Source organism: Triturus cristatus, chromosome 12, assembly GCF_964204655.1.
Source record: "Triturus cristatus chromosome 12, aTriCri1.1, whole genome shotgun sequence".
Lineage (NCBI taxonomy): Eukaryota > Metazoa > Chordata > Amphibia > Caudata > Salamandridae > Triturus > Triturus cristatus.
This window is the reverse complement of record NC_140595.1, coordinates 430453483-430468505: the sequence shown is the minus strand read 5'-3', so window position 1 is coordinate 430468505 and position 15023 is coordinate 430453483. Positions and strand designations below refer to the sequence as shown.

Genomic DNA, 15023 nt, shown 5'->3' with positions numbered 1-15023 from the left:
CAACGGTTGTATGGCTAAACACTTATAAGGTCCCAAAGGCGAGACCTATTGGCTATGCCAATGCTTGTTGTTTCTGCTCCGACGGCGGCCGGAACGCTGGTGTTCCGTGTTTCCTGCTTCTTTCCAGTTTTCCTGCGGGATGGTGGTGGTGCTGTGAGTTTTTCTTTAACCATTTTTAAAGTATATGTGGTCATTTATTTCATGTATTGTCTTCTGAATTGTATCCCTGCACGGCCGTACTGGTGCTCCGGTCAGCCACGCCCCTGCACTTGGGTCAGGACGCTCCCCGCACATGTGCTGGGCTGGGGAGCTTTCCTCATGTCCTGGCCCCGGGCCGTTCCGGCACTGGGGGTTTCCAGCAGCGTCCGGCCCCTGCGGCTATGTTGTGTGATGTGGCTGTGGGTGGAGACTGCGGGGCTGCCCTTTTTGATGATTTTGAAGCGTGACTTGATTACTTGGGGGCAGTTTTTTTGTGGAAGTTGCTGGGCACTTCCCTTCTGTGTGTTGGGAGTTTCCTATGGGGTTTACTCGTTTTTTCTAGCCATGAAAGTTGGGGCTTCCTCTCCGGTGCCTGCGTACTCTTTTTCCACGCTGCATACTGTCCTTGGAGCTGTGGGAGAATGTTCTTTTGCAGTTTTTCTGGGGCTGTTTTGCAGGATTGGTTAATTCTGCTGTCCTGTCTGCTCTGCTGGTGCCTGCGGATCAGCCATTTGCTATTGTTGATGGGGACGTGGACAATTTCCCTGATGGGGTGTGCGTTCGGGGTATGGTTTTTTCAGTGGTCCATGTTCAGGTTGTGCTGGGTTTTGTCCCTGATTCATTATCTGATGCAGGGTTTATTCCCACTATGGGTCCTCTGTGGTGGTTGTCTTGCCCTTTCGTGCTGTACTGTTGGATATTCTGGCTGAGTTATGGCTTGGAGTTGACATGCGGAGTGTTCCACGTTTTTTGGGGACACAGTTTTGCCTAGCAGTCTTTGTCACCCGGTATCCTCCAGTTCCTGATGTATAGTCTTCCATTTCTTCTTCTTCATCTCCCTCTTTGTCTTCAGAGGTGGCTTCCCTGGCGGTCCAGGATGGGCGTAAGGTGGATTCCGCTCTCGAGCGTTCGTATGCTGCTTCTCATTTTGGGGTGCCTACTAGCTCTTGTTCGGCCTATGCTTCACTGGTCCTTCTCATGGGTTTTGAGAGGTTGTTTGGCTGTTTACGGGTTCTGGGGGACCCTCCTTCCTGTCTTGGCCCAGATGGTTGGGCCTTCTCCTCTGCTGTCGGGGCAGCAGTGGCTGGTAAGAGGTCTCTTTGGACTGCGCTTTGGTGCCTTGTCGCTGCTCTGGCGTCTTGGTCTGTTGTTTGTTTTTTTGTAGATCCTTGGCTTTTTGGCTTCCTCTACAGGCGGTCTGTGTGGTGGTGCACTCTCTTCTTCTTGGACCTTTCGTGGTTGGGTGGGGCTGCGTTCTATTTGGTTACCAGCCTCTGCAGCGCCTGCTGCTGCCCCTGAGTGTTGGTTGGATATTGTTGTGCCTAGGTGGAGTCGCCATGAACTGGTGGTTGCGGTTGCGTCTCTTCTTCTTAAGGGTATGTGTTCCACTTCTAGTGTGAGTCTGGTTGTGGGTTCCCTGTATCTGTTGCTGTCGTTGTTGCGGTTTTGTGGGCTCAGTTCAGTTGTTCCTGGCTCGTTGGTCGGTCTGCTTTCCGACTGTTGGGTCCTGTCGGTCATCTCTCTTGGTTGCCCGATTCCATTCCGGGGCCGTCCTCCTTTTGGACTTTTTTCACTGTTGCCCCGTTGTCCATTGGCCCGTGATGCGTTCTTCCATCTCCTCTGGCATCGGTCTGTTTTTGTCACTAGGCACTGTTGTGCTGGTTCCAGTGGTGGTGCGGGGCCTGGGGTCCTCTTCCTCTCTGTTCCTGGTCCTGGGGCCCGTTGGTTCCTTCAGCACTGTTCTGAATGCCAGGGCTTTGGACGGGTTGGTGGAGCTGGGTCTTTTTCGATTGTTCCCCTTGCAGTCCGTCATTTCCCTCTTCCTGGTGGGTGTTTTTTGGCTTCCCTGGGTTTGGAGGTCGCCTGTTTTTCACGTTCCCGTCCATCTGGCTGGTCAGCGGTTTTCCTGCGGTTTGCAGTGGATGGGTTCCGTTACCTGTTTTCAGGTGTTGCCTTTCGGCCTCTCTCCTGCTCCCCTGGTTTTTCCACAGTGCTGGCTCCTGCTGTGGGGGTTTTGCTGTATCTGGATTTCCCTGTGTTTCCCTGTGTGGCTTCTGTCAGGTTTCTGCTTCCACCCTCCTTGAGCCTCTTCTGGCGGTGGGGGCATTGATGGTCTTGTTCCAGTTTCTGGAGTTCATGTTGGATCTGGCCATTTCTCATTTGGTTCCTGTTCGGAGACTTCGGTCTCTCGGGGCCTGTTCGACACTTTGCAGGGGGCTGTTTTCTCCCTCCGGATTGGTTCTCTACCCTGTTGACTCTTCTGCGGGTCCTGCTGGGTCACCCTTCTGCCCCGGTTCGGGGTCGGTTGCGGATCCGGGGGTTGGTGGCTGCCTCCACGGCTGTGGTTCCTTGGGCTCGCCTGCTCCTCATGTCCTTGGTGCTTCTTCTGTTGACACATTGGGTCCTTTTCCATGCAGGTTACGTGGCTCTGGTTCCTCTCTCCCCTGTTCTGGTTCCTATTTTGGACTAGTGGCTTTGCTCTCCCAACCTGGTGTAGGGGGTGCATTTTCAGCTCCCTTCTCTCCTCTTGTTGACCTCGGACGCCTGTCCTTGGGGTTGGGGGCCACGTTGGGGTCCTTGGTGGCTGACGAGTCTGTTGATTCATGCTGGCATTTAGGTGGCTCGTTGTTGCTTGGGCCTTCTTGGGGGTACCAGGTGCATGTCTCTGTTCCTGCTGGCTTCCGTGTTTCGTGTCTGGGTGGCGTCTCCTCTTTTGGCTTTGAGATTACGTTCCGGGACGTCAGCATTTTCGTTCGGGCGGCTTGGGCCGCTTCCTCCCATCCTCCGTTTTGTGCTATCTGGTGCTCTCTTCGGCGGCACATATACGATGTTTGGTACAATACAGTGCTGTTTTGCATGGCCCCTGCGTGTGGGTGACATGCAAGTTCGTGTGACGTTCCTTTTATCTGTTCCTTTGTTCCGGGTCCTTTGTCTTCAGATTGGAACTCTTGGGTTTGGCGTTTCCTTGGCCTTCTGTATGCCTTCCCTCCTGTTTCTCCTCCCAAGGGTACTGTAGAGGTTTTGGGGGGGCGTGCGGGTGTCTGTATTATTGACCTTGTTGTCTTTGGTTTCCGCTCGTGCTGCTGCTGGTGGAGAACGAGTTTGGTCTACCTCCCTTATATCCTGCTCCGCTTCTGGGTCCGCAGCTGTTTTTGCCCTGTCTTTGTTACTGGCTTCTGGTGGCCTGGCTCTTGAGCGGCTGTTGTTGGCATCTTTGGGCTGTTCTTCTGTGGTTACCTGTGGCATTCGATTGTTGCGTCGGCCTTCTTCTCTTTAGAGCGATGTTGCACGTTGGGGCTCTTTTTTGTCTTCTGGTATTCTTCTCTTGGTCTGGATCCTTGCTTGGGGTTCCTGCTTCTGTGCTGGATTCTCCGGGATGGGTTTTTGTGGACCTTTCCTCTTCCACTTTCTCTGCTCATTGGTGGCAGTTCATGCTTGTCGGAGTCTTGGGGCTTCCGTGGTGGTTGTTGCCCCTTTGGTGAGTCGGCTTCTATGGAGCTTTGGGCTTCGTTGTCCGGTCTCTCCTGTGCTCGTGCCTTCTTGGGTTTTGCCTACTGTTTTGCGGGGTCTGCGGTTGCCCCCTTTCAAGCTCTTGTTGGGGGCGGACTTGTTGTGGTTGTCTGCTGGGGTGGCTCTTTTGCTGCCCTTCCCCTCCGTTCGTCGTTTGGGTGTGTTGGGTGCCTTGCTCGTTTCTTTCCCTTTTTGCGGTTCCTGCGGGTTGTTTTACGTCTTGAACCGGCTTTCTGCCTACAGTCTCTGCCAGGTTCCATTTGCTGCAGGTGGTGTTGCTTGCTGATTTGCCTACCAATGGGGATTTCCCCTTGTTCCCCCTTCTTTGGATGTTTGCGGGGCTCTTCAGATTTGCCTACGGCGTTCGCTGGGGTTTCAGTTTTCTCCTGCCCTGTTTGTCTCCTGTGGGGCTGTGGCTAACGGGTAGGTGGTGTCCACTTCCACATTCAGTTGATGGGTGCATTTGGCGTTATGCCGGTCCTATGTGTCTGTGGATCTGCCTCCTCCGTCTCAGGTGAATGGTCGTTCGACATGTTCTGTGTCCGCTTCCTGGGCTGTGGCGGCGGGGGTCTCTATCCTGGAGTTTGTGCGGTGGCCAATTGGCAGTTCCGTAACTCGATTGTTCAGCATTTTCAACTTGCTGTTTTGCATGAGTCTGCTGTCAGTTTTTGCTGTTGGCATTCTGGACGCTGTTGTTTGTTGATCATTTCTTTGGTTACGAGTTTTGCACCTTTTTGCATGGATCCCTGGTGTCCTGAGTTTTTTCTTCTTGGTTCTCTGCTTGTGAGTTCCCCACTATGTAAGGACTGGGACGGGGAGGACCCATGAGGGGGTCATGTCTTGTTACTTACCGGTAATCTTCATTACCCCAATTAGGGTCCTCCCCGTCCCAGTCCTCTTCCCTCCCTCGCTCCCGCTATGTTTGTGTCTGGGACTTGTTGATAACAGGCATGGCGGTGGGAGGGGCTTATATGACCTTTAAACTTATGGTTTCTAGCGTTTTGATTGGCTGGGTGGTGGCAGGTCTGACTCACTATCTAAGGACTGGGACGGGGAGGACCCTAATTGGGGTAATGAAGATTACCGGTAAGTAACAAGACATTAACAGCTCTTAACCTCAAATCAGCATTAGCACCAGCACCTCCTTAATCTCACTCAAAATAGGAAGACAATGGGGCCAATCGTCTCTTTGTGATGTTTGTCTTACTGAACCAATAGTGTAGTCTCTTCTGATTCGCTTAACCAATCTCAGCGTTCCATAAGGATTCTAATTCTGTAAGCAAGGACACGAGCCTCCGAGGGGTCCACTAACAGTGCACAGAAGAAGTTTAAAAACATGCATTATATTTCCTTAGCTCTATTCTGTTAATTAGGGACCAGTGGAACCGGATCCCCAAATGTATTCTTAGATCCAACATCGACCCGTAGACTGCCCTGTTCTTTATAAAGTAGATTATTTGAGGTGTACACTCAACGGGGCATCTGGGGTCATGAAGCAGCTATTCCGCACTTATGCAAACAGCTGATTGCAGTTTGCTTAATTTTGTTGCTTGCCTAGTACAGAATGGAAAATATAAATTGTGATGTATGAAGGCATATTAAAGAAACCTTTTTGCTTCAGCCAAAAAGGGAGGGGTGGGAATGTGGAACTATTTATAGTCCTTGCACACTGTTTGCTACCCATCTAACACAAAGTAGAATTAGCTGTCTTTTTCTTTACACCAAATGTAGGGCCATATTTCATATGTGAAAAGTCATGAAATTGTTTTCCCAATAGTTTGCGAAGCTGCAATGTTTTTCTCTTGCAAAGTGCGCTTAATTCTTGCTGGGCTACTAAATGAAAATAACTATTTTGCAAAGCTTTTCACCGCCACACCTCGATTTTTAACCTCCAATAATTTATAGAACCCAAATTCGATATATATTACTTCTAGGCAAGATAAGAGAGGGAGCTTTCGTTATCCTTCCCTCACCCACTTGTTTCGGTTTCTTTTGTTTTCTCCTCCCGTTTCCTCACACTCTTTCCTATATCTATCTTTTTTCTATTTCCTTTCCTTCTCATATTCTACCTGCCTTTCTTTTGCTTTCCTTCTCCCCCATTTCTCATTCTATTTTTTTTCTTTCTCCACGTTTTTTACTAGCTTTATCGATCTTTTTTGCACTATCTCTTCATGTACTGTCCTTCCTTTCCACGGCAAAGGCAAACCAAACCAGTTCCAAGCCCGGATGCTGGTTGCACTGGAGCCTGTGGGGTATACACACACTGGCAGTGGGCAGTGCCAGTGGTGAAAATGGATGGCCCATCATTAGCAATGGAAGGAAAGGACCTGCCTGAGAAAAATGTGAGTCCCTTGTGCTTATCTTTTAAAAATTCAGCACTGAATTCATGAAAAAAGGGAATACTTACATACTTACTTGTGCTGTGGTCAACACACAACTCGAGCTAACAAAAATAGGTGGCAGATCTGGACATGAACAAAACAAAGACATTATTTATACATATCCAGGGACTCAACTCTGTCTGACAACAGAGTCATTCATGTAGTTTCCCTACTAATACTCCATAGCATTCCAATCTTCTAGTCCCCAGTCAACCTCAATTCCGCCTGTTTTCCATTGGTTTGAGTGTAGAACCCAATTGCGCTATGGGTAAAGACCTAATGTGTTTGAACCAGTCTTGTAGATTACACTTTCCAATAGTATCTCTTGTCAGGGTATTGTGTGTGGGTTGCCTGTTAGGATGCTTACACAACTCAGTTCTCTTCATGGGTGTCACAAGGTGGACCTTGTAAGTCATTGTGAATCAAATTAGTTTGCCTGAGGCAACCATTTGCTACCTCTCGGGAGCTTAAACATATTCGCCAACTCAAAAAAATGTCCTCGCAGCTTGCTGTTTAGTAACAAAAATACTAAACTTGAGTTATTTTGAAATGTATATGGCAGGATGAAGTTACATACTCTCTGTGGGCTACTCATAGCAAATTGGGCGTGGTCTGTAGATGACATGTACCACCTAGTTCACCCAGCAGGAATGAAGACGAGGGATTTTGGTGGACACCAGAGATCCTTTCATGATGAATGGAAATGCAACCTAAACACCACAATCTTCAAAGGAGACGTCAAAACGTGGGATTTTTCTCCAGTGAATCTATTCTATTTGACCGAGACTTAGCTCTAAGAGGTTCTTGGGATTGTTAAAGGATTCCTTCTGATCATGGGGTTAGAAAAACCTCTCAGACCTTTTTCCTTCCTCTCCATTTTCTGTAGTGCTGTTCAGAAGCTCAGATACAGACACAAATGCATTAGAATTTCAATAGCTCTGATCTGGTCTACTCAGATGGGCTGGACTTTGTTGACAATAGAAAATGTAGGAAGGTGGAGTGTTATGTGGTGATGCTGGTTTGGCTTCACCATGCAATACTCTCAGAATACCCCACAGATGGTCCTTGTATTCACACTAATAAATCCTTATCTCAGTCCTGGTAGAGTGGCAAAGGGCAGTCAGGCTTTACTAGATGAACGTGTTGAACATTTCAGAGAACCAACATGGACGATAAGTAATTGACACAACTTGAAAGAAATCTAAAACCAATTTATAAAAATAAAGCAGATTAGTATCTTAATTTAAACACTAAAATGAACAAAATCAGATATACATAACCGGAGTTATAGATTTTAGAATCAATATAAAATCAGCACATAATAATACTGTGAAACGTTATCATTGCAATCAATGACTAGCGACAATCAGTCACTTGCAGGTCGAGTTGTGTGGAACTCAAGGAGGGTAAAGGCTCTTTGGGTCCTAGGACCAAGCCACGACAGTCAGTTCAATTTCACCTGGCTCGAGAAGCCTGGGTACAGAGCTGTCCTGGCTTTCCTTGGTGCTGATGCGCAGGAGAGCGGGTTTTACTGCTTACTCAGTGCTGGTGTGGAAAAGGGTGCAAACTGTCAACAACAAAGCCATTGCTGACGTCAAATGAATATTTTACAGAGTTCCCTTGAGGTGCAACGTCTAGTAAATGTGGTGGTTGCCAGATTGGCGGCCACTAAGCCTTACTGCCAACCTCAGATTTGCCTGCGTGCCAGCCCATGTTATCCCATGGACTGCGTATCACTTACAGTGTCCTTTAATGGCAAAGGCTGCTATAGGGACATATAAGCTTGCACTTACATGTCCACACCTTCAAAATAATGCACCCTGTCTCCTGGGCCATAGGGGTGACTTCCATGAATTGGAGGTAGTGTATGTGACTGTGCCACATATGATGAGGGCATAGTGGAGTTCAAGCAGTTTGCATAGCTCCTGCAGTCTGCAATGGCAGGCCTGCTGTCAGTAGTTTACTTGGGTCACTCAGGGTGGCACACACAGTGCTTCAGGCACTGGCGACCCCTTTAACACCCATGCCCTGGTATCACTGGTACCATATACTAGGGATTTATAAGGGGATTAAAGCCCTTTGTCAGTTGGGATTACCAATTCACATTTAACAGTTTTAGGGAGAGAGCACTGGCACTGGGGCCAGGCCAGCAGGCTCCAGTGCACTGTTAGAGTTGAAAACCAACATCTAGTAGTTCAAATGGGGGGCAAAAAGTGGGGGGCATCTGCAAAAAGGCATGTTGTCTTACACAGCCCGCAAGCCAACATGTCCAGGAGACTCAGCCCAACCCTGAGCGAGCCTTCCTGACTTGTCATCAAGAAAGAATGGAAAGAAAACTGACTGAACTGTTACAGGGCCTACTCTGCCTCACATCCTCCTGTCAGGGTCACTACCACTGGGCAGTTGGCCCATCTCAAAAGTAACAGGACCCAATTTAAACTGGACTTTAACTGCAGCTGTGTCTTTACCTTCTTACCCTTTTACTTTGGGTAGAGAGGTACCCACCTCTTCTAACCCTGTTTTTGTCAGGGCAATACCTACCTTACCCACAGAGGTTACCCGCCACTTGAGCAACCCCACTCTGACCAGCAGGGTCAGGGGGCCTAACTTACTTTTGGCCATGGGGTCTGCCTTCCATGCCCAGTATAGTGCTGCCAGGAAGGCTAGCACCCTGTAGAGGCTACTGACATCTGTCAGAATCCAGAACCACATACTGAGCTCTCCACTGACAGAGAGGTGAGCTATCTTAGGGGCAACTGTAGGTTCTTGGAACCTCTCTTGCTGTTCAGAGTGGGGGCCATCACCTCCTTTGGCAGAAACCCTTCTCCCTTCTGTCAGTTCAGGGGTGACATTCTGGTTCTGAACAGTTGCCTGAGTTTTCAGGACTTCTTTGGGGTCAGGAGAGGCATTATCATTACGTAGTTTGAGGTTCTCTCTTACTGGGATAGAATGCCCGTACCTTATGGAATCTCTAGTTGATAGTGGCTACCTTTTTCTTTTCTTACTATTTTCCCTTTCTGTTGGGGCCTAAGACTCTTTACTTTGGGGGCAGTGCTCTTAGGATCTTTAGGTTGAGCAGCACCCTAAGCGACCACCCCTTCTGGGATCAGACCAACCTCTGGGAGGTCATTGCCTAGGATACAATCTAGGTGGAGGTCAGGACTGACTACCTCCCTATGGAAGCCAATGGTATCCCTTTTTTCTAGGGGTATTAAGGCTACAGGTCTGGTTGTGACCTCCCCTGGGACTACCCTTACTCATCTTGCTTTCTCTGGCAAATACTTATCTGGGGACACCAACCTGTTAACCACTATGGTATGACTTGCACCTGTGTCTCTCAAGGCAGTGGTAGGATCCCATTTACCTGAATGGAGTGGAAGTTCTTACAGCTTACCACCTGGCCCCTTCTCTAAGTTAAAACCGAAGAGGACCACCTCAACTGAGGTGTTCTCCTCAATGGCTACACTGGATGGCCCAGAAATAACCACCCTTTTGGGACAGGCTGCATCCCCTCTGTAGTGCCCTGTGTGTTGGAACTCAAAGCACGTTCTATTATCCAAGAGTTCTTCTTGCCTTGGGTCCCCCTGCCTCTGCTTGCCAGAGTTGGGCTGGCTGTTATCCTCCTATTTTGTAGGGTTGTGGGGCCTTGAAGTAGTCTCTTTGGTAGGGTTATAACCTTCCTCATTTGCTTTTTGTGGGCCTAACCCACTCCCTTTCCTGAGGTTACCCCCTGGGTTTTCTTGAGTAATCTTGTCCTTACCACTCATCAATCTCTCTAGGGCTAAAACGTTCTGAATCTACCAGATGCTGGTGTAACTTGTCTCAGGTGCAGTTTGTTAAAATGTGCTGTTTCATAATTAAATTATACAGCCCATCTTAACTGTCCACCTCATTGCCTTTTAACCAGTCTTCTAGTGCTTTGACTGAAGAGTCCACAAAGTCCACCCATGTCCCTTTTTCACCTTTGTGGGTGTTCCTAAACATCAATCCAAACTCTTCTGTGGTGAGTCCAAATCCTATTATCAAGGTCTCCTTCATATGCTGATAGGACTCAGCTACCTCCTCATTAAGGGTCAGAAGTCTATCTCTGCCCTTCACTGAGAATATCTCCCACAGTAGAGAGCCTCAGGGCTGGCAACCTGTCCTCATTTTGCAGCCCCTATGAAAGGCTGCAAACCATTTGTTGATATCATCACCAGCACTAAACTTGGGGACAATCCCTTTGGGGATTTTAGGATCAAAAGATTCCTCTTCCTGCCTGTTAGTATTACTGCAAGCACCTTTGGGCTTCAAGCCCATTTTGACCCTTCATTTTTCAAGGGCTATACTCCTTTTCTCAAGTTCAAGTTTTCTCTCCTCTAGCGAGAGGAGGTTAAGCTCTTCTTCAAGGCCTAGTACCACTTTAACCGTAGGGGGTCGGCTAGAGTGACTTTTGTTACTTCCCACTGATGAAAGAGATCTCGGAAAGGGTGGAGAGTATTGGTGTTCACCTCCTTCCCCATCATCATCAATTTGGGCTAGGGCTTTAACATCACCCTCTTCAGGGTCTTCTTCTGAGGAATGGCCCTCCCGCTCTAGTCTTCCTTTCTCATAGGAGCTGAGGGCTTTTTCAAGTTCTTCCTATTTAGCTGTAAAGATCTTTACCAGCTTCGATTGTGCCTAGCTTTTTACTTGGAAGTTGGCACTTTTTAAAATTGTAACACAAACTTTTAAACCTTTTCCTAACTTACCTAAGCCTTTTTAATGCCCTATTGGAATGGGGGTTAACACAAGGCCCTAGAATTCCAATTAAAAAAATCGAAAACATAAAAAAAAATACTATTGAGTCTTAAGTCATTTTAGTGGATTTCTTATATTAAAATCACTTATGACCGTGTGGTACTGCGAAACACACGTTCAGGATCCTCACTAGTGCAATACCAATGTAAAAATGTGGAGTACTGTGTAGCGATGCTAGTTAGGCTTCACCATGCAATAATCTCAAAAACCCGAAAGATGGTCCTTAGATTCACAAAAATAAATCATTAGCTCAGTCCTGGTAGAGTGGCAATAAAGCAATCAAGCTTTACTAAAGGAACATGTGTTAAGCATTTCAGAGTACCAACATGGATGATAAGTAATTGAAAAGACTTTAAAGAAATCCGACACTAATTTATACAACTAAATCAGATTTTTATCTTAATTTAAGACACCAAAATTGATTAAATTAGCTACATATATCTGGAGTTATAGATTTTAGAAGCAATATAAAATCAGTGCAAAATAATACTGTGAAACGGTCACCTTTTCCTACCCAGAACACACTATTCTAACACTTTAAAAAAAACAGCAGGTCTTCCTCAGCTGTAAAGACCAGCTGGCCCACCATCGAGGTGTGGCTAGCCTCCTGGGGTGTACACCTCCTGTGTACCTAATCTTCCCACCTGCCCGGGTGCAAATGTGCCTGGGGCAGGGGGAGGACTGTTTCCTTCTTTGGCAGCCAGCCAGGTTGCATATCACAGTCAGTGTAGCCTTTGAAGGGAACCACCCTTATGTGCCACTTCACTAACCAGTCTGTCAGGGAGGGAGATGTGACCTCCCTCCTGTACAGGCCATTGTTTCTGACTCCTGGGAGAGTTCAAAACTCCTGGCAGGGGAGCGGATTCCTGTTTTGGTGGCAGCAAGTGAGGGATGGAAGGCAGACCTCAGGCAAGGCTGGGGCTTCTGGGTGGACAACCTGGGTGCATGCCACATTGTCCTCGACGCAAGTCTACTGTCAGGGGTTAGGAGGTCTGTTGTTTGATACCAAACATTAAAAAAAATGTTTTTATTCTGTATTTTACAAAAACAAGAACCAAAAGCAAGCATAACAAAATTGGGTACAGTTGTGCAGAGACATACATATGCGGTCCATATCACCAATAGCCTCACATCGTTCTCCCTTAGGGCAACTCGAACCTCCAAGTCCCACCCAATCACACTTCTTCGTTGTACTTTCTCATGTTTCTTCCCCTTCTGGAATGCTTGGAAACAAGAGAGCGGGTACTCATATTTGGGGTTAAAGGAGGGACCCCCAAACGGCCCGCTAACCATCACCCAGCCCCCCATCAAACCCATAATATGTCCTCCATTTGCCCCATACCTTGTGGAACTTTCTCTGGCAACCTCTGGCCTTGTAGGTGACTCTTTCTGCCGCCATATACATGTCCATTCCCGCCTTCCACTCTCGGAGCTGGGGTGCCAATGCCGCTCCCCATGTTTGTGCTACATCCCGTTTCGCCACCACCAGGGCTAACATAGCGAAAATGAGCTGTGGGTGTCCCAAAACTACATCCCCGGGTATGCCCAACAGTATGAATTTAGGGTCCAGTGTCAGTGTTGTTTCTAGAACTTCACTCAATTCCCCCAACACCTTCCCCCAGAAGGTCTGTATTTTGGTGCAGTCCCAGATGGTGTGATAGAAATCTCCGTGTTCATGTCCACATCTCTGGCAACTAGGGTCACTGGCGCGGCCCATTCGGTGAAGTCGGACCCTATCATAGTAGACTCTGTGGAGTATCTTATATTGGATGAGGCGAAGACGAGATTTAATGGCCACCTCTCGATGGTGCATCAAGGCTGCTTCCCAGTCTATGTTTTCAAGTGTACTTAAGTTCAGTTCCCAAGTCTCCCTCAGCCTACCCAGCCTGTCTGGTGCATTATTATTCAAGGTCCGGTATGTGAGTGATGCTGCCTTAGTAAGCACATGCTCCTGTAGCAGACGCCCCTCCAGTGGTGCATATTCCAGCAGTGAGGAGGATAAGGAGCTCTCCGCCTGCCAGGCATGTCGAAGTTGCGCATACTTCAAAAACTGGGAGGTGTGCAACCCAAAATCTGTCTGCAACGTGCAAAACGTTTACGTTTATCTTTAGCTATAATGTCCCCTATGATAGATATGCCTATGGCATCCCACCTCGTAAAGCCTTTCAGTTTATGGATTTCTTTTAACCAAGGACAGTACCAAAGTGGAGTCTGCTTAGTAGGTTTGCGAGCCCATCCCAATGTCTTCGACGCTCTGTCCCACACTTCTAACGTGACTTGGGTGGCTGGGAGAAGTCGCCCCCTACCCCGTCCCCCATAGAGGTAATACATGCAAGTATGATTCGCCATAGTGTCCCTTTCCAGCCTATAGGAGGGGTGGTCTGCCGTGGCGTGTAGCCAGTCATTCACCGGAGTTAGATGTTCTGCCCAGTAGTAGGCCTCTATGTCTGGCAGCGAGATCCCCCCATTGTACTGATTACGGTGTAGTGTAGTCAAAGCAATCTTTGGTTGTTTCCCGAGCCATAGAAGGGAGCGCAGTTCCGCATTCACAGCTCGAAAGGTCTGTCTTGAGAGGGGGGAAGTACTCGTTCTGAAGGGCGTAAAGGAAACGGGGAAGGTGATCATCTTAAACATGGCAGCCCTGCCTAGAATTTTGATGGGAAGGGATTTCCATCTCTGTGCGTCTTCTACAAAATTGATTATTACCTGTAGGATGTTTCTGTGGTATGGGAGCCTCTTATCTGTGGTGAGGTAAATCCCCAGGTAGGTGAACCTGGTATGTGCTATCTGTAGGTCCCCAGGGAGAGTAGGCCAAGCGGCCAAGGCACGTGGACTGTAGATGACCGACTTGTTCTAGTTTATGGTCAGGTGAGTGATATAGTGCAAAATGTCATCTGCATAGAGCGAGATCTTTTCTTCCCCAGCATCTGTTGGTTTGATTCGGAACCCCTGAATCTCCGGGCACTGCCTGATCCCACAAGCCGCTGTATCGATCGTGAGGGCAAAGAGCAATGGGGAAAGAGGTCAGCCCTGTCGGGTGCCTTATCCGATGGGGAAGTCTCCGGAGAGCTGACCATTGACCTTAACCCTTACCCGGGGGTCTCTATACAGGAGACCCACCCAGTGCCGAAACCTGGGGCCTATACCAAATTTGACCAAGGTAGCCTCCAAAAAGGGCCAGTGTGCTACTTCGAATGCCTTTTCCGCATCCAAAGACAGGAGAAAATGTGGGTCTCCTCGGTCCTGAACCTCCATGAGCCAATTATGGGTCCTTCGCAGATTCAGCCGGCTCGTCTGTCCGGGCAGAAAACCCACTGGTCCTGATGCACTAGAGTAGTGATTACCTGATGGACCCTCAAGGCAAGGATAGTCGCCAGTATTTTCACCTTTATATTGGGGAGGGCTATAGGGCGGTATGAAGTGCAATCAGTGGGGGGTTTCCCCTGTTTATGAATAGGAATAATCGTGGTCATTCGCAGGTCCAGGGGCAGGATTCCCTCCATGGACGCATCTTGGAAAAGCTTCAACAGGTTTGGGCCTAAAAGATCTGCGCACTTCTTATAAAATTCTGCAGGGAGGCTTTTGGGGCCCGGGGTCTTCCCAGGACGTAATCTGGTCATAGCCAGTTTGATTTTGTCTACCGTTATATCCGAGTCTAGCCCCTCTCTACCATCCTCATCTACTAACGGGGTATGAATGTCCACCAGTTAGACTGTTATGTTCGGAAGCGCCCTCAGGTTCGTAAAAGTGTTGATAGTAGGATGCGAACATCTGTACTATCTGCATATCGCGCGTCTGAGATATTCCCTGGGTGTCCACAACACTCGCCACCCACCGGGCCTCCACCTCTCTATGGCTAAGCCATGCCAGGAGCTTGCCCGGCTTGTCTCCCACATCATACAGTCTATGCATATTCACCTGGGTCTGTGCCTTAGCCGCTTGCGTGGCCAGAATCCTGTAGTGATGCTGTACATCTTTTAACTGTCTCAGAGCCTGAGGGTCTATCTGCGTGAGGTGCCGTCTTTCTAGGGTTAGAATTTGGGCCTCTTGTTTGTCGAGTTCTTCCTGAACCTTCCTCTTTTCCCAGGCTATCCGGTTCTGGGCCCTGTCCCGTAATACTGTTTTATATGCTTCCCAGATCATCACTCCAGACTG

At 48.4% G+C, this 15023-nt stretch overlaps 1 protein-coding gene and 1 non-coding gene across 2 annotated transcripts in view; one reads left to right on the top strand and one right to left on the bottom strand.

The window, feature by feature from the left end:
* LOC146776065 (polycystin-1-like protein 2) overlaps positions 1-15023 on the bottom strand; it is an 865077-nt gene that overhangs the window by 389726 nt on the left and 460328 nt on the right. The gene's annotated exons all lie outside the window — the stretch shown is intronic.
* LOC146776066 (U6 spliceosomal RNA) lies at positions 3000-3106 on the top strand. The gene has a single exon (XR_014974977.1). It is a non-coding gene; the product is annotated as a U6 spliceosomal RNA (small nuclear RNA).